Source organism: Staurois parvus, unplaced genomic scaffold (assembly GCF_062004578.1).
Source record: "Staurois parvus isolate SC_StPar_1 unplaced genomic scaffold, SC_StPar_1.0 ptg000039l, whole genome shotgun sequence".
In the NCBI taxonomy this organism is placed as follows: domain Eukaryota; kingdom Metazoa; phylum Chordata; class Amphibia; order Anura; family Ranidae; genus Staurois; species Staurois parvus.
This window is the reverse complement of record NW_028317835.1, coordinates 1,693,340-1,713,645: the sequence shown is the minus strand read 5'-3', so window position 1 is coordinate 1,713,645 and position 20,306 is coordinate 1,693,340. Positions and strand designations below refer to the sequence as shown.

General features: G+C 45.3%; 1 protein-coding gene and 1 pseudogene across 1 annotated transcript in view; both read right to left on the bottom strand.

Annotated features, from left to right (window-relative positions):
* The window catches only part of LOC149470540 (uncharacterized), a 699,116-nt gene that overhangs the window by 284,418 nt on the left and 394,392 nt on the right, over positions 1 to 20,306 (bottom strand). The gene's annotated exons all lie outside the window — the stretch shown is intronic.
* LOC149470547 (uncharacterized) overlaps positions 1 to 20,306 on the bottom strand; it is a 201,877-nt pseudogene that overhangs the window by 116,146 nt on the left and 65,425 nt on the right.

The window sequence follows — 20,306 nt, the reverse complement described above, 5'->3', positions numbered from 1 at the left end:
ATGAGTCCTATGTACTAGGAATGGTCATTGGAAGGACAGAATAGGAGTCACATGATTGGCTGGCCAGCCCAGTGACAGTATAGACTAGTGGGTGACATTGATTGAGATCTGCCCGCTGTGTGTATACAATCACCTGGCTAATGTCTAATATCAGGGGACAAAATGTGCCAGCATTCATATCAGACTAAGGGAAAATGGCCGCCCGAGGAGGGACAGGCGGGCTACAACAAAATGGAGGAGGGAGATCTAATCTGCGCTGAAATGTGATAACATTAAATTAGACCAAGGGAAAACAGCCACTGGAGGAGGGACAGGCGAGCTACCACAAAATGGAGGAGGGAGAACTAATCCACTGCACTGTAATGTAAAAACACTATATTAGACCAAGGCAAAATGGCCACCAAATAAGGGACAGACAGGCTACAACAAAATGACGCCCGATTAGTCTATTAAGGATTATAAAGGTATATATAGGCAGCTGTACGTCCGATGGCCAACTCCTGAGGAAGTCACGTGATGTAACATGAAGAGTGGAAGTTAATAGGAATTTTACGAGCCGCCATCGTCTTTTGCTTTTTAGGTTTTTTTTCGCTGTTATTTCATTCTATTCAGCTTTTTTTGTACTAGCACCATCTAGTGTCTGCTCTCCATAATGCAGCCTCTGTATAAATTTGTCTGGAGTAACTTCCTGTCTGTCACTTCCTGTCTGGTGTCACTTCCTGTCCCGGGAACACTTTCCTCCTGTCAGCCATTTTAGATCAGCTTCCAGAAGGTCCTGTGATTGTCAGTCTCCATCCTGAACACACGGCCACCATAGGGCCAGCATGGGATCTTCTCCATGTCAGAGCACACGGGTAAGTCAGGTGGATCTCCTATTCCTGGTCCCGGCTCCTGTCCCTGCTATAGACGGACCAATCATCTGAGACCGAACCTTCCTCCTTGTCATCGATGATCTGGGTGTATTATTATTATTTATTCCAGGTACTTATATAGCGCCGTCAGTTTACATCTATATTGTACATTCCCATCAGTCCCCGCCCCCGAGGAGCGTACAATCTAAGGGCCCTAACTCACATTCAGACATACACATACAAGGGACAACTTAGACAGGAGACAATTCACCTCCCAGCATGTCTTTGTAGTGTAGGAGGAAACAGGAGTACCCGGAGGAAATCCACACAGGCACAGGGAGAATATGCAAACTCCAGGCAGGTGGTGCCATGGTTAGGATTTGAACCAACAACCCGAGTACTGCCAGGTAGAAGTGCTAACCACTCAGCCACTGTGCTGCCCCGTGCTGTATATATCTCAGCATCTACTTCTCAGTGTTGGTTTCCTCCTCATTGCCGGCCATCATTTGGGCCTCAGAATGGCTCCGGTATTCCCTCCTAGGAAGGACATTCAGGCCGATCTCCCACCATGTTCCTCTGATGTGTCCGAGACAGAATAACAGGAGAGACACCAGGAGAACCCGCTGGGACCTGACACTCCGAGAACCAGAGTTATGGTGGAGTATAGACCCTTCCTGAGATACTCCTCCCTGGGAACGGTCATACCTCCGTACTCCTCTCCTGTACATACCCATCACTGTCATACCTCCGTACTCCTCTCCTGTACATACCCATCACTGTCATACCTCCGTACTCCTCTCCTGTACATACCCATCACTGTCATACCTCCACACTCCTCTCCTGTACATACCCATCACTGTCATACCTCCGTACTCCTCTCCTGTACATACCCATCACTGTCATACCTCCGTACTCCTCTCCTGTACATACCGATCACTGTCATACCTCCGTACTCCTCTCCTGTACATACCCATCACTGTCATACCTCCGTACTCCTCTCCTGTACACACCGATCACTGTCATACCCCCATACTCCTCTCCTGTACATACTACCCACCATCGTATCATCTGCAACTCCTCTCTTACATGTACTACCTGCAGTTATGCTCTTCTTCTTAAATTGGGGAATAACTCGATGACTTACATACTTTTCAGACCTTGTGAAATATTCTTGGCTGTTTTGATAATAATACACTTTAATTTGTATTTCATGATAAATCCTGCCTCATCTCTGCCTCTCTACCTGCAGCCTAACAATGAGGCGTGCATGCAGCCACTGATCTATTTCTGGCTTTTGTCTCTCAGTCATTCTAATGTTCATTTCTCCAAACGTCCTCCAGGACATCCTTCCTGAGACAGAGCTCCTCCCTCTGGGACAGGAAACACGTAAGCACAGTTCTATAAATGGCGGACCACCAGGCCTCCCTCCTGAGTTTTTAGTGTTTCCTCTGCAAGGATGGGTGCAGTCATCAAGGAACTGATTGTTTGGAAGTCCTGGGCCCTAGAGGTTGCTGGTGGATCCTGGTCTGGCTTACTTCCTGCTTCCTGACGTGATCCCTTCAGGGGGAGTGGGGCTGCACTCCTGATATCTTTCCATGCCTCAGTGGATGATGACCATTGGGGTTGTCCTGGGTGGTCCAGGACCTTTGATGCCTATTGCATTCCTTCCCGTGTTGGGGGGGGGCTCCAGCATCCGATGCACAGTGGGGCAGAATGACTGCCAAGCAGGCGTGCGAGTAGCCGCAACTTCTGGGTGCTGTCCAGGAACCGGAAGTTTCAGCTGCAGTGACGTCATCGAGGAATGCTGGAGACTCGTGGTTCCAGTCTCCATAGCAGCACAGGCATCTGGTCAAGCAGCCAGTCTGGTGTACAGACCCAGCAGAGCCTGTGGCTCTACACCAAGAGGGATGGATGGAAGGCGCTGGCACTTCTCAGGCAGACCCTGGTCCTTCAGGCACTGGCTCCTCTAAGGTAAGCTTGGGGACTCTGATCCCTCTTGCTGACCCTGGTGGGCACACTTCCTTTTCTTGCTCCCCCAGCACAGTGGTTTTTGTATGAGGCGCCCTGGGCTGATTATTTTCTGTATTGTGTTTTTTTTCTTGCTTATTGTAGGTTAATGCCCAGGACAAGGTGCAGAGTCAGAACCCCAAGAAGAAGTGTGCAGTTTGTGCAGCTAAATTGGGTTCAACTTGGGAAAAACCCTTATGCTGCAATTGTGTGGCTAGCCTAATTAAGGATAAGTCATTTACAGCCTGCCATAAAGTGCTCACCTCCATTAAGGATGACGTGTTGTCTACATTTCACTCCTTTAGATCCCTGTTGGAAAAATGCAGTCGCCACTGGATCCTTGGACCCAATTGGCTGGTTTGTAGGTAGCAGATGCATTAAGAAGGGAGGAGAACCCGGAGGAGGATCCTAGGTCCCAGGTAGATTCAGGATCATAAGATGAGGACGGTGAAGTTTGCTCCTTCAGAGGTTCCAGGAACAAATTGCCCCTGGAAGATGTGGACGACCTCCTTAAAGCTATTTACGAAACCTTAGAGATCGAGGAGGAGGATGTTTGCCTATCTAAGCATGACCTCATGTATCAAGGTTTGTATGCTAGAAAGACTAGTGTCTTTCCAGTCCGTAGTTCCCTGGTTGATACCATTAAGCAGGAATGGGAAAGCCCTGAGAGGAAACCCTTTTTCTCAAGTAATCTTAAAAGGAGGTTTCCTTTTTAGGATAACAGGTCCCAGCAATGGAACAAGGTTCAGAAATTGGACACCCCCTTATCTAAAGTCCCTAAAAGGACAGACTTAACATTTGAAGATATGGGGGCTCTGAAAGACCCTATGGATAAGAGGGATGAAGTCTTACTCCGCAGGGCCTGGGATTCCACTTCCATCAGCCTTAGGCCACCTTTATCGGCTACCTGTGTCACCAGAAATCTGGAATGCTGGCTTACACAGTCGCATCTCTCGGCAGGGACCTCCAGGCAGCAAATCCTGAAATAATTTCCTTTGCTGTATAAAGCAGTTGGTTTCCTTGTGGATGCCTCGGCCTAATCAGTTAAGCTAGCGGCTTGAACCTCTGCCCTTGTGAATTCAGCTAAAAGGGCATTTTGGTTAAAAACCTGGGCAGGGAACTCAGCATTCAAACTGCACCTTTGTGCCTTACCCTTTATTGGCATTAATCTTTTTGGTCCAGGTCTCGAGGAGGCTCTGGAATGTACAGCCCATAACAAGAGGACATTCCCAGAGAGTAAGAAAAGGTTTTACTCTAGTAGTGTTTTTTGTCAAAAAACACATGCCCAGAAGGTTAAGGAGGTTCAGCCTAAGAAACATTGGACAGGGCACAAAAATATGGGAAGAGGAGGAATCTTATCCAATCCTCCTCAAAGCCCACCAAGTCTCATCTCAATGACTTGAACGTCCCAACGGAAAGAAGACTGGGGACCTTTCTCCCTCAGTAGGCTTCAATCTTCTCGAATCTGTACATCCTGGACTTGATCAAGAAGGGGTACAGGTTGGAGTTCAACTTCAGTCCCCCCACCAGGTATCTGGTAACCCACCTTCCCAAGGATCGGGAAAGGGTGCAGGCCCTGCGTGTCCTAATTGGGGACCTGGTAGATCAGCAGGTCCTTACCAGAGTTCCCTGGGACTAGCAGGGCAGGGCATGTTATTCCCATGTGTTTGTAGTAAAAAAACCCTCGGGCACGTGACCCTGAGAGCAGATTTATCATTATTAAAGGCACCCTCTCGGTTCGTGAACTCACGATCGCTAATGTCTGTGCACCAAATTTGGCGCAAGCATCCTTCTTTTCCTATTTATTTCAAAATTCTTGATAGGTTTCTATCCCCTCGTTTATTGGTGGGAGGTGATTTTATTTGGTAGCTAACCCTCTTTTAGACCAAAGCTTGTCCTCACCATCCTCCCAAGCCTTCCCAAAATCCCTTACCAAAAAATTAGACACACTTCAACTGGTAGACTCCTGGAGGGCACATAATGTAGGAGCTAGAGATTATTCATTTTACTCCCACCCACATGACTCTTATGCTAGACTAGATTATATCTATTGCTCCCCCATTCTGCTGGCTAACTCTAGGAAAGCTTGCATTCATTTAAGCCCCTGGTCAGATCATAATATTATCGCGCTGTCTATCACTTTTATAGGTCTAGCCCCTACTCCCTACTCCTGGAGACTTAACGACTCTATGCTTACGGATACTAACACCCGCCATGAAGTAGTTACTTCCATTCAAGAATACTTTCAGTCAAACATAACTCCTGATATCTCCCCGGCCATCTTGTGGGTAGCCCATAAGGCGGTCCTGCGAGGCCACCTTATTTCTATGGCTTCATCTAGAAATAGAGAGCGGCGGAAACAAATTCAGAAACTTACCCGAGAATTAGAATCACATTATAGGGCTCATGTTGGCAATCCATCTCTCCTTAACAAAACCATGATATCGCAAAAGCGTCTAGAACTGAATATTTTACTATCCCAGAAAACTGAAAAAGCTCTACGCTGGTCGACGGCCTCCTTTTTATTACATAGTAATTCAGGGTCTACTATGTTGGCACAGAAATTAAACCTTTCAATACGACCCCCACATATCTACAAGTTATGTACTAAATCCGGCAGTATCTCCTCTCTTACTCGTGAAGTCCTGGGTATTTTGGAAAATTTTTATTCCATCCTGTTAGCTCCCCCGCAACCAACTTCTGCTTCCTCAAATGGCTCATGGCTTGATTCTATACCCCACCCTGTTCTCTCACCCTCTCAGATATCCTCTCTCAGTGCCTCATGCACTTTGAAGGAAATATCCTGTGTGATTAGCACACTAAGAACTTCCACAGCAACGGCCCTGATGGGTTCACGGACAGTTATTATAAACATTTTGCTCCTACATTGGCTCCCTCTTTGATGTCATTATTCAATGATGTTTTGCAGGGCGGTAGGTTTCCTGAGGAGATACTCTTGGCTAACCTGTCTCTATTACCTAAACCCCTGAAAGACCATCATTTACCTCAAAACTATAGACCAATCTCAGTGATGAACAATGATCTGAAAATATTTAACCGCATTCTGGCAGATAGGTTGGCCCCTATTATCTCCTCTTTGGTCTCACCAGACCAATCAGGATTTATCCCAGGCAGACTTATCACGGACAATATTCATCTCACATTAAATGTTATTCAGGATGTCAATTTTCATTCTAAAGAAGTTTTGTTATTGATAGTGTCCTCTGGCCCAGGGACGGACTGAACATTCGAGCACTCGGGCACTGCCCAAGGGCCCAGGGTCAGTAGGGGGCCCCATGAAATGCCCCTAGTACCTTTTTTTAGGCTTTTTTGGGTGTGCTTTGAGTGTACTTTGAGTGTGGGCAAGGACATAGAGGCCCCATGATCCCCTATTGCCCGGGGGCCCCATGAGTTGTCAGTCCGCTTCTGCTCTGACCATACTTGTTTTCATTACTGCAGAAGATGGTCTTTAGTGATGAATTTCTGTCTGGTGTACATGCTTTGTATGACTCCCCCCAAAACAAGAATAAGACTTCCAGGCTGCAATTCTGTATTTTGTACACTAGGCGGAGGTACCCGTCAGGGTTGTCCTCTTTCACCCTTATTATTGGCGCTTGTTTTGGAACCCTTGGCAATTGCAATAATCACACTCAGACATTTCTGGTTCCCCATTATTGGTTCACATTTCACAATTTGTATGTATGCAGATGATGTTATGCTTTTCCTTACTAAACTGTTGGTGTCATTGCCTGACTTCTGCTCATTATTGAATGACTTTGTAACAGTATCAGGTCTTACTGTAAATTGTACTAAATCAGTAGTTCTGCCTATTAATGTTCCTGATTCCCTGGGTGCATCTCTCCGCAATTCTTTTCCATTTCGTTGGGCCACAGATCAGATTTCATACCTAGGTATAAACCTCACCCCCAGATACTCAAAATTATTTGCTGCTAATTGGCCACCATGTGTGTCACGCCTCTCACCTGTATTGAAGATCTGGCATGGATCCCCTATCTCATTCTTGGGCAGAGTAAGGGCAGTAACAATGAATGTCTTCCCTAAATTACTTTATTTAGATCACTCCCAATCCCTGTCTCAAAAACGTTCTTAGATCGCTTTCAACGGATTATTAATAATTTTATTTGGCATAACAAACGCCCTCATTTTACTTCATTGGTCCTCTACCGGTCACAATGGGCGGGAGGCCTAGGTCTCCCCAATTTCTGGCTTTACTACCTGTCAGCCCGTTTCGCACAGCTATCACAATGTGCGACTATTACTTCCCAGGTCCCATGGATCAGATTTGAATCTCAGTCTATTCATCTGTTCTATTTACCAGGTGTATTATGGTCCAAAATCCCCCCCCCCCCCCACTCGTTATTGTTGTATAATTCCATTGTTGCCCAATCATTGATGTTTTGGTCCCGTTATAAACTTAAATTGAATCTTGTCTCCTCTGTCTCACCAGGTTCATCATTTTTTGGTGACCCAAATTTTATTGCAGCATTCTCATCTTCACAGGTATTCCGTTGGTGGTATGATAGGTCCTTTATTAGGTCATCTGACTTTCAGAGAGGAGGATCTTGTATCACTTTTGAGATGCTACGCATACTTTTTGATATTCCGCTTCGTGAATATTATCATTATCGACAGATTAGACATTTTTTTAATTCACATTTTGCTCTTACGCCTTCATCTCCGATTTCATTTTTTGAACCTATTAGCCGTGACTCTCCTAGGGGCAGGGGTCTTATTTCAGATTTGTATCACCAATTTTTGGTTACTTTCTTTCCCTCACCCCCTCTTTATAGACAGAAATGGGAGGCTGATAGTGATGTCACTTTTTCTGATGAGGATTGGGATTCCATGGTGGATAATGTGTGTAAGAGCTCTAGATCTTTCTGTCCGTGAGACGGCCCTCAAAGTAATAACCAGATGATATCATACCCCATCTAGACTACACGCCATGTATCCAGGGACGTCCCACCTTTGTTTCCAGGGCTGTGGTCTTGCTGGTACTCTAGTGCATATATTTTGGGCCTGCCCAAGCCTCTCATTGGTGTGGCACAAAATTTCTGAAGTTGGCTCTGCAGTGGCAGGTGCTCCGGTGCATCTGTCTATGCAGTCCTGCCTACTGGGAGCCCCCATCTCGGGAGTTCAGACTGAGGTTATGAGGCTAATCCATAGCATTTGTATATCCACCCTATGGGCTATTGCCCTACATTGGAAATCCCTCACAGTACCATTGACCACAGTTCTGCAGAGTTGATGCGGTGATGCTCATGGAGAGAATTCATTATACTCTATTGGATAAGATGCATTTATTTGACAGAAAATGGGAACTTTGGAGAACTCACAGGCATTTACTAGATCAATAAGGACCATTTATGCTTTGATTGAGTTACTTTGTTGGTCGTTTTATAACTCTGCCTCCCTCTCTACCTATATTGCTCATGTACTAAATTTCTTTTCTCTTTTTCCCTTTATTCTACATAATTTCACCTTTGAAATGAATACTGCAGTTGTTCCTTGTTTCTCTTGTATATTCTATTTGAAGCTGTAATGCCATTTTGAAGTCTATTTCTTAAAAAATAAAAACGTTTGTAAACAAAAAAATATATATTTAGTATAATTCTACAATTTTTGCAACTAATAGCACAATGCTGTTAGCTAAACCTTCTACCAATAGCTGGACAACAAAATAACAAACGGATCACCCTTTCATCCAGCTGTGGTCTAATGCTGTTTAATGCCCATGATACCCAGCCAAGCATAGCCTCTTTGAACAATGCATACACTTACCAACTGCTTATATCTGCAGGCTGACATCTTCATCCCAATAGTCTATCCTTGGCCTGACTCCTCTATACAACAGATGTTTAATATCCTGTTTTTTGGCCTCTGTGGCTTCTGAAGATGTTCACTGCTCCCCCACATTTTCCTTGGTAGCCCGAGTTGGGCCTGCCCAAGAATTTTTTTTTTCCATCCATTTATATCCCAGTGACATAGACAGATGGACAACCTACCTGTTTTCACATCATGGCCTTTTGGCCTCCTGACCTGTTTTGTCAGACATTTCTCTCCCTTTACTAACCTTGCTTCCCCCACTTCTCTCCTTTCTTTCTCTTATTCCTGTCCCAGGAGTGATGATGTCGCCATGATGCGACACCTACAATCAGCTTTGCATCTGTCCTTTATCATGGCTCCAATAAATATACTTACCCTGAATGTTCAGGGAATAAAAAAATTAAGGCCTTCAAATCCTTTGCCCCTGACAAAGCACATGTGGTGTGCCTGCAGGAGACTCATTTCACTGCCAGCCATATGCCGAAATATCTCAGCTCTTCCTACCCACAGGTTTATATGGCTTCTGCCGCAACTAAACACACAGGTGTACTCAAAGCTTTCCACTGCTCTACTCCCTTTACACCCAAGGCAGGGATCTGGGACCCAGAGAGCCGTTATATTTTCTAGTGGGTCACCTCCTTGACTCAGAGGTCACTATAGCTTCATACTATGCAGCAATCCCAATCCTAACTCCCATTTGCTACAAGTAATAGATTCCCATAAATTAGGTACACTTTTACTATGTGGCAATTCCAGCCAGCTAGTTTATTCCTTTTTAGACAAATCCCCCATAACCTCTTATCCATCCACATCCTCCTTCCAGCAACAACTCCAACAACGCTCTCTCATAGACACATGGCAAGAAGATAACCCAGCTAGAAGACACTATACATACTACTCATATCCACATAAAACTTTCTCCCACATTGACCATATATTTCTGACTAGAGGTATGTCCCCAGCCCTCCTATCCTGAACCATCATACCTTACCCCTGGACTGGTCACAAAGCTGTCCTCTTGACCCTCTCCTCCTTAGTACCCCAACAAACTAGCACTACATGGAGTCTAAATGGCCCACCCATCCCACAGACTGGACATTGAACTAGCCATCAAAGAATACCTGACACATAACACAACTGATGACATCTCTCTCCTGACCTTTTGGGAAGCCCATAACTCTGCAATTAGAGGAGCCTGTATCAGCCAAGCCTCACATCTCAAGAAAGGACAGCGAGCAATCCATCACCGCTTAGAAACCTCATTTCACCAGGCCAACAAAGCCTTCCAATCAGAGCCCTCACCTTCTCATAGATTGTCCTGGACAAGACCAGGCTAGAAATAGATGTTTTCTTGACAGAATCAGATGAAAAAGTTCTACACCAATCCAGACATAAACATTATATGAACGCAAACAAACCTGACACTTTTCTAGCCCTGGGACTGTGAACCTCAGACCACACACACAGACTTGTCCATTTAAAGATTACAAAAACTTCACACACCAGCCATCCTAATAAAATATTACAGGTCTTCCACAAACATCTAGCAGAATTATACTCTGAGACCGGCTCCTATGATGAATCGCAGGCCACTGAACTTTTCTCAAGCCTATCTCTACCAACACTCTCAGCTTCTCAATGTTCTTCCCTGGAAACACCTATTACAGAACTTGAGGTCCCGAACTCCATCAAGTCCCTAAAGTCTAATAAGCGGCCTGGCCCAGACAGCTTACAGCCCTATATTCCAAAATATTTACTAACCTCCTTCCACCTTTATTGGTTAATGCATTTAATGCCTTACTCAAAGGTTATTCTTTCTGCTCAGACGCCCTAACAGCAGTCATTTCTATGCTACCTGAACCCCAATCAGATCACACCACATGGCTTCATTACACACCAATCTCCCTTCTTAACTTTACATGTTAAAATCCTAGAAAAATCCTATCTGCATCACTGAACTCTATCATAGGCACCTTGGTACACAAGGATCAGATGGGTTTTAAACCGCCCTCTGCCAAGCCAAGACCACAGAGTGATTTTGCTAGAACATGCAGCTTGCATACGCCGCATTCCCGGCTGTTTCCTTTCCTTAGACATAAAAAAAGCCTTTGACTCCAATGGATATCACCCCTTTACACCTCCCCAAGGGCTTACTTAAGGTACGTGGGTTACAAGTCAGACCTTTTCTTCCACACAAGGGGAATGAGGCAAGGCTGCCCCTTGCCCCCCTCCTTTTCTAGCGAATTAACCTTTAGCACAGCTGATAAGAAATAACACAAATATTAAAGGATTAGAACTTGGCGGTCATTGTCAAGGATCGCATGATCGCCACCCTCAACATGCGATGATCGCACGACCGCGACGTCCAATATGTCATGATCGCGGCGTCACACCCCAGATCTTCTCACCAAACTCGTGACCGAAGGATTGGCCGATCTAAAACCACTATGTGACGTGCGTAACACTGCCACACCCAGCTGCACCCTGCACTACGATTTTCCAGCTAATGGACTACAATCTGTGCCTGCAGCCTCATAGCGCTTGTTACTGGGTCAGGTTAATCACTCAATTAACCATTCATTGCCACCACCTCCTTTTTATCAGAGAAAGAGGAAACTCGGGGTTCAGCTAATACACTATAATGATTGAAATAATTGTCTGTATAAAACGGTCTGCAGACCGGTTATACAGAGGTTAAAACAAACAGTCGCATCTCTTCAAAGGCAGGGATTCGTGAATTGCAATTAAGAGCTATAGGAACAGTTCAACACGTTCAGAAGACAGATTTATTACTAAAAGGGTCAAACATGTGCAATAATAATATTTACAGAAAAGATGTAACTAAGATATATATATATATATATAACAGCACAGCAAAGAGATAACAGGGAGAAGTTAAAGGGTTAAGTTACTTGTCATTTAAGCCTTGAATGGAAGCAGATCATGTTTCAGAGCAAAAGGTCTCCCCGGATGGTATATTGATGTTAAGAATTGGGAGATGTCTTTTAACTTTTTTTTTAGGCCTGCTAGCCTGTTTTTTAAAGTCCCCCAGCAGGGGGTGGCTCTGAGTAACTGACCAATACTCTATTTAGGGAGAGACTGGCAGGAGGAGCCCAAAATTAGAACCAGCATCTTTCATAATTCATTTTCTGGCCTATAACTTCCCAGCTGCACAAGCGACAATCTCTCCGCGGGTGTTTTATTATGCAGATAAGTCTAAGGATCATGTAGATATGAATTATGAAATTGTATGTTACACGGTGTACAAGTTCTATGTTTTGGCTCCCCTGATGATCTGAGGTGGACGAGTGACCAATCAAAATGTTAGTGTGTGCATTGGCTATCTGATGAGGTGCCCAGTTTTTATGTAAGTCTTCCATATTTCAAGATATGAAACATAGGGGAAAAACTGATTTTACCAGAAGTTATCTGATCCTGCCACCTACACTGAGCTGGTTTTATGAGGTTACAATTTCTTTCAATTCCTGGGAAAAGCTGCCTTATCTCAGTTACGAGGTGAGAAATTACAAAGGTTCTCTGGCAGAGAGACTCTGGCTCTCTAGGGGGGCTTTGTAGCTCTGAGCCCCCTGCTGCTCTAGCCTGCCAGTGACCCACAACCAGATGTCGCTGTGGCTGAACAGAGAGGAAAGGGGGGAGGATGCAGGAAAATATATTTTAGGATGGTTAGTCCCTTCGCCAAGATGAAGGTTGAAACCAAAATGGCTGACCCGCGTCCATCTTTGATGCGCGCTTTTGTGACAGTCATCATCATAAGTTATGCTTTTTCTCTGATGACAATCTCCTCTTCATGTCTTTTCCTTTGATCTCAGCACCCAACCTTCTCCAATGCCTGGACCAATTTGCAGTGATTTCGGACCTGGTTGTGAATCCCAAAAAGTCTACAGCTCTTAATATCTCTCTACCCTCCTTAACTGTGTCACATTTCAACACCCTCCACCCTTCTCTTGGTCCAGTCAATATATTCCTGATTTAGGACCCAAGCTGATGGCAGACCTCAGTATTCTATATTCTGCTAACTACCCTCCTATGTTAACACACCTTACTAATCTTATGACCTCCTGGTCCAAACTACCCCTCTCATGGATGGTTGTATCACGGTTGTAAAAAATGACAATTCTGCCCAAAATATTATACCTTTTTTGGATCCAACCCATGTGTGTGTGTGTGTGTGTATGTGTATGTGTGTATATATATATATATATATATATATGTCACAATATAGGTGATGCCAGGGTGCCCAAATCTGTTATATCTCCCTCCCAAATATAGTACATTTCAGCCCCTCAAAGTGCATTCCAGTCCCAATTTCATTAGCCAGTTTCCCCCAATTCACTTCACTTCAGCTCCCATTTCAGAAGTTGTTTCCCCTGTCAGGATGACCTTCCCCCCCTGCTGCCTCTCGTCCTGCCGTGGCTCTTTGAAGCCGAGCCGTGCAGGACAACAGGTGCGGCTCTTCTCACCTCCACCACTATCTTCTCCCCATCCTGAGAGGCCTTAGGGGAAAAGATAACGAGGTTCACGCCTCTCTGCGGAGAGGTGCGAACCTCCTGCGGAGAGGTTCTGGACCGCGGTGTCAGAATGACTCCGCATGGTCCCAGCATCCGCAACCGCATGCACGGGGAGTTTCCGCACTTGCAGATGCCACCGGACAAAGGTTGCGCTCATGAGAGTGCGACCCGTGTCCAGGGGGGTGTGCCTTGTTGCCGAGCAACGAAGCTCACCACCCACGGCCTGCCCACCATTGCCAGGACAACCGGGAAGCGTCCTGCATAGGTTTAAGAGACTGATGCCGGGCTCTTCCTGGTCATCCATTTCGCTGCAAAGCCACCGAGGGATCCCAGATGAGACGGGACCCTCGTGGCCACTCTGCATAGACCCCCCAAGGATAAGGGGAGCCTCCGCAAGCTGCCGTTCTGCACACCCCAAAGCTAAGGGGGAGAGCCACGCCAGCTGCCCACCGCAAGCCCCAGAGAAGGGGGAAACCTCTGCAAGCTGCCACTCTGCAAGCCCCAACAATAAGGGGGAGCACCACACAAGCTGCCCACTGCAAGCCCCAAGGATAGGGGGAGAACTACACCAGCTGCCCTCTGCAGGCATCTAGGACTCGGGGGGATTATTACCATGGACTACGCCACGCATACTCCGGTTTCAGGGCAAGTACTTGATGCCATATTACCTTGCTCCCCTGTGGACCCGGGCACCCCTGTAGGATCTGTGAGTGTATGCTCCCCTGTTTTCCCTGAACTGTTCTTGTACTCCCTCTCTGTCACAGATCGCACGGTTGCCGCCACCAACATGCGACAATCGCACGACTGCGACTAACAGTAATACGTCACGCCCACGGCGTCAGACCCCAGACCTTCTCACCAAACTTGTGACCGAAGGACCGGCCGATCTAAAACCGCGGTGTGACGCTCGTAACCAGGCCACACTCAGCTGCACCCAGCACAGCAATTGTCCAGCTAATGGGCTACAATCGGTGCCTGCAGCCTGAATGCACTTGTTACTGGGTCGGGTTAATTACGCAACTAACCCTTTCAAACTTTTGTTGTACAGAGAAGAAGGAAACTCTGTCAGAAATACACTATAATGATTGAAAAGTCACCTGTCCAATATAGTCACCTACAGGCCAATTGGGCAGGGAGTAAACAAACACAGTAGCGTCTCTTCAAAAGGCAGGAATTCGTGAATTGAAGGTAAGCGCTTAAAAACAGTTTAACACTTTCAGAAAGAAAGATTTATTACTAAAAGAGTCAAACAGGTGCAATAAAATATTTACAAAGAGATGTCACAAAATATATATATATATGTATATAAGGACACAGCAGAGATAAAAGGAAATTACAGGGTTAAGTTACTTGCCCTTGGCCTGGGTTTGCAGATCCAAGTTGCAGAGCAGGATGATTCTTTATCTCCTCCTTCGATGTTAGCTGGGAGATCTCTCTTAACTGTTTCAATACCGGGCAATTTTACTCCTTCCTGCCCAGGCCAGTTTTCAGGTTTCAGCGCTCTCACACTTTGAATGACAGTTGCGCGGTCATACAACATTGTACCCAAACTAAAATTTTATCATTTTCTTCACACAACTAGAGCTTTCTTTTGGTGGTATTTAATCACCGCTGGGGTTTTTATTTTTTGCTAAATTAACAAAAAAAGACCAAAAATGTTGAAAAAAAACACATTTTTCTTTGTTTCTGTTATAAAAGTTTACAAATAAATAATTGTTCTTCATAAATTTAGGCCGAGATGTATTCTGATACATGTCTTTGGTGAAAATAACCCAAATTAGGATGTATTTTTTAGTTTGTAGGAAAGTTATAGAGTTCAAAAACTATGGTATAGATCTGAATATTGATCAATCCTGAAGTACTGACAGCCAATCTAATTTCTTGAGGTCCAAGAATGTCAGAACAGTACAGATATCCCCCAAATGTCAGGACAGTACAGATATCCCCCAAATGTCAGGACAGTACAGATATCCCCCAAATGTCAGGACAGTACAGATATCCCCCAAATGTCAGAACAGTACAGATATCCCCCAAATGTCAGGACAGTACAGATATCCCCCAAATGTCAGGACAGTACAGATATCCCCCAAATGTCAGAACAGTACAGATATCCCCCAAATGACCCCTTTTTGCAGAGTAGACAGTCCAACGTACTTCATAAGAGGCATGGCGAGTTTTTTGAAGTTGTATTTTTTTGTCATAATTTTTCGGAAAATGAAAAAATTAAAAAAATTATTTTCACTATTTTTTTTTTTTACATACTGTCACCAGTGCAGTACAGCGTCATCATATAACTGGCATGGCGGTGAACAGCGACACTGACTGGTGACAGTATGAAAAAAATATATATATTTATTTATTTATTTATTTTATTATATTAAATTTTTTATTACATTTTGTTTTATTTTTTTAAGATTTTTTTTCATATTTTACTATGACCAAAATAGTACAATGTTACCATAGTAACATTGTACTACTTTGGGGAAGTGATCAGTATTTTTTTTTTTTTTTTTACACAATTTGCTTATAGCAAAGAATTACTTTGCTATAAGCAAGCATTTACCTGAATGAAATCGATTCATTCAGCTTTTTTTTTTTTTTTTTTTGTGCTTAGCTGTGATTTGGTCACAGCTAATCACATGACATGTGCATGTGATTAGCTGTGACCATTCACAGCTAGGCACTAGTATACAATGGATGGCATCATGAATGAAGCCATCCATTGTATACAACTGTCATGTGACCTGCTGTGATTGGTCACAGCAGGTCACATGGTACCAGCAACGGGAGCCGGTACTCGGATCTGTCATCGGCCGTGTCCGAGGTGCACGGGTGGTGACAGATCGCACTGCTGCGTCGCTCTGCAACCGCGCAAACCGCGCATGTGCGGGAGCACGCCAAATGGCTTGCACCCGGAATACAGGAGCACATTTGAAGCCGCCAAACGGCCATTGGCCGGGCGGCTAATGGTTAAAACTCTCACTCGCAGGCTTGCTAGCCTGTCTCTTTTTAAAACTCCCTCTGAAAGGGGGGTTGGGGTCAGGGGAACTCTGAATTAAACTGACAGCTTCATACTCCATGATATGAAACATACAGTTGACCTGAGGAATGTTCCATTAATTGCTGGTTAGTTTATTGATGTGTGGACTTACACAGTTTTGGGGTCAGTGCTTCCCAATTCTCTGAGAAATGCTGGCCTTATCAGAACGTAGGTGAGAAAGGTTACATTTTCCCCAGACTGCTGGCACCAAGCCAGGGATGCCTAACCTGGTTGACCCACACCATCTGTCAGGAGATCACGTTTGCCTCTCGGGAAGGGAGGGGGTAGGGAATGAGGGCTGAGGAATAGAAAAAGGGGAACTCCGCATCCAACTCTGATGAGCAAGTTTGCTACACTCTCCACTTCCCTGTTTGGATTACAAACTGCTATAGAGACATTAACTTTGCCCCTGGGGCTGGACTACAATTATTTTGGGCCCCTTCATTGCTATTTCCCATACTGGGCACTGTCGCCCCCCTTGCAATCCCCCATTGAGTGACTGCCATTTGTATTAATAAAGCTTTGTGTTTTTGCCATCCACCTTGCGTGTTCTGTCCTGCCTACCCTCCGTCACAATATACCTTCCTGTTTCCTCTGCATATTACAGTGTCATGCCACCACCTATGTATGGGGCACTGTTAAACTGCATCTACCCCAGTCCATCCGTATCTTACCGAAACTTAGAGTGGTCTGGGGCTTCCTAACTTTGCTAAATATTTCCAAGCTGCACATCTTGCTCAACTCCCTAATTATCATGCAGTAAAAGTGACCCCCTCCTATGGGTCACTATAGAATCAGTAGATTGTATCCCCTCATCAGTTGCAAATTTACTATGGCTACACCCAAGAGACCGTCACTCACTCCAACACCCAATTACTCAACACTACCCATCTATCTGGGACAGTCTAAAGTTCTGATACACCTTTCAGTCACCCCATAACCCACTCATGGCATACCTCCTCAATCCAGGCTTTTATCCGGCATGGATGCCTCCATCTTCTTTTCATGCTTGTCCTAGAGCTAGTCTAGTTCAACACCAGACTCCTTTATACCCTTCCAAACCCTATGTGACTCCAACAAAATCTCTACATCTGAAATTTTTAGATATCTTCAGATCAAACACTTGTATTGCTCCCACTTACACATGAACACCTCTGTCCTAGACATGACTAGGTTTGGACACATTTGTAAACGTGACCCCCCATGCCAGACTTTTGATTTCCACCTTATATGCACAGTTACCAGCTCCACCACCTTACACTTCCATACCATATACATCCAAGTGGGAATGGGATTTAAATCTTCATTTGGAAGCGATTGGGCAGACATATGGTCTGCTGCAAAATCCTCCTCCCAAAATATAGTTGCTATGGAGACTAACCACAGCACTCTCATGCACTGGTACCTGGTCCCTGCCCGGATCACTAAATCCATCCCTAATCCCTGACTTGTTTCCATGGCTGCTATGAAGCAGTTACCCACCTTCACATTTGGTGGACCTGCCCGGTTGTTCAAACATATTGGTGCAAAATATTCCATATGCCTACAGTTCTTTATGAAGAAGTTACAGTATATATGTCCATCCGGCCACTGCCTCATTTAATAACAAGCCCCAAGAAGTATACCTTATGGTGTGTCTCCAAGCTATGGATGGAAGGAAAGGGATCACCCCACCGGCAAGTGAGAAGAGGGGAGCATGAGTCAGAGCAATTCCAGTGTCAGCCAATACAAGTAAGGGGATGGATGCAGTGTGACCAAGCCCAAGTGGGCGGGGTGAAATGCATCAGAGGGCGTGGCTAGAATGGCAGCTGAGGCCATTCCTCCACACTGGACTTGGTCGGTTGACCAGCGTCCATTCCTTTACTTGCATAAGGCCCAAGAAGTGACACACTGGCAATTCAAACTACTCCTGTAGGTCACCATCACGGCTTAGCAAACCATAGCGAAGGCCTGGAAATCCCCCCACCTCAATACCACTGAAACTAAGAATAGTGTCACTCGAGCCACGATACATGTCAAAGTAGAAGCCGTCCTATTAGACAGAGTGCATAAAAATGAACAACTATGGCAACCATGGGTTGACCATTTCCTACCCTCAAACTCTGATGAAACCTTACTCTCTTTGTAGTCCTGAGTCCATTAGTCCATTAGGTAACCCACTACTCAGTTGCTACTCTATACAGGCACACACCCTCCCCCCTGGGGACCTCCTCTCCTCCCCCCTTATCTGTACCCCTTTCTTCACTACTCTTGCTCTTATCTCTCCATTGCTCTCTTCCTTTTCACCTTTCCTCTCATTAGCTCTTTATCCCTTTATGGGGTTTTCCCAATTGGGGGAACCTACACTATCAGTTTGAATTTTCAGTGAGGCGGACAGGTCACCCACTCGTCTGCCACTGGTATCTGCATACAGGTTGAAGTACTAAATCTATACTCCCACTGTGAGAGTACCAGAAATGATACTATAGAGTATATAACATGTTTCAGTCTCTACATTCACTCCTCCCTTGATACTATAGCACTGTTATCTCTAGCTTAAGTTAAAGCACAGCTCCACCCAAAAGGGGAAGTCCTGCTTTAACTAGTTGATGACCGCAGGTAGCCAAATGACGGCTGCACTGCAGCCGGCCAGTTCTGGGAGGCCGTCATATGACGTCCTCCCAGAACGCGCTCTCCTGCATGCCCCTGGCGATCTCTGTGATTGCTGTGTCCTATGACACTGGTCACTGGGAAATGTAATTGCCGGGTCTTGACTGAACTTTCCTCACCCTGTCAGAGCATGAGGAAAGTACTGCTGGCAGTTGTCAGAGGAGGGATTGGCACCATTCATCAGGGCACTGATGATCAGTGCCCGGAGGATTGGTGCCCAGCAGTGCCACCCACCTTTGCCCAGCAGTGTCGCCAGTCAGTGCCCAGCAGTGCTGCCAGTAAGAGCCCACCAATTACACCCAACAGTGCTTCCAGTCAGTGCCCAGCAGTGCTGCCAGTCAGTGCCAGTCAGTGCTGCCTATCGGTGCCTACTATCAGTGCCAGCTCATCAGTGTCACCTATCAGTGCCGTCTCATCAGTGCCGCCCATCAGTGCCGCCCATCATTGCAGCCTATCAGTGCAGCCTCATCAACGCACATCAGTGAAGGAGAAAAATTACCTGTTTGCAAAATTTTATAATAGAAACAAAGAAACTTTATTTCAAGTTTTTTTACTTTTTTTTTGTTTATAGCGCAAAAAATAAAACACTCAGCGGGGAGTAAATACCACCAAAAGAAAGCTCTATTTGTGTCAAAAAAATTATAAAAATTTCATATGAGTGCAATGTTGCATGACTGCGCAATTGTCATTTAAACTGCGACAATGCTGAAAGCTGAAAATTGGCCTGGTAAGGAAGGGGGTATAAGTGCCTGGTAGGCAAGTGATTAAGGACCCCACTGGCACCTTTTGGGGGGATAACCGAAATTGACAGGTACCCGCTCCCACTTCTGCTGCAATCACCTAGGTGATCAGAAGCGGACATTGTCCTCCCCCCTCCCTCCCTCCCTGTAGTCTTCTGGGACACATGAACGGTCCTAGAAGACCACGGGACCATTCACAAAGCACAGAGATACTCGCACATGCTCAGTGGGCACCCGGATGTGAAGCCGCAAACTGTCACAGCTTGGTACCCACATTGAAGATGCCGGCACTGGAAACACGGGGCGGCTGGTGAAACGAGCTGCGGGAAGGACACCACGAGATCGAGGGACAGGTAAGTGCCCGTCTTTTAAAAGTCAGCAGCTACAGTTTTTGTAGCAGCTGACTTATTTTTTATTTTCACTGGAACTCCACTTCAATGTATGAAGATATTATTTGTACTGTACAAATTACAACCTGTACGTTACCTCTAAGGGTTGTACCCCTTCTGACTTACTGTTGGTGAGTCCTGCAATCACATTGTTATGAGCTCCTTGTAAAACTATTATCTCTTTCCAATAACATCTATGAACAAGAGAAGATATGGACCCCACAATTCCTCTATATACTCCACAATTCTCCCAT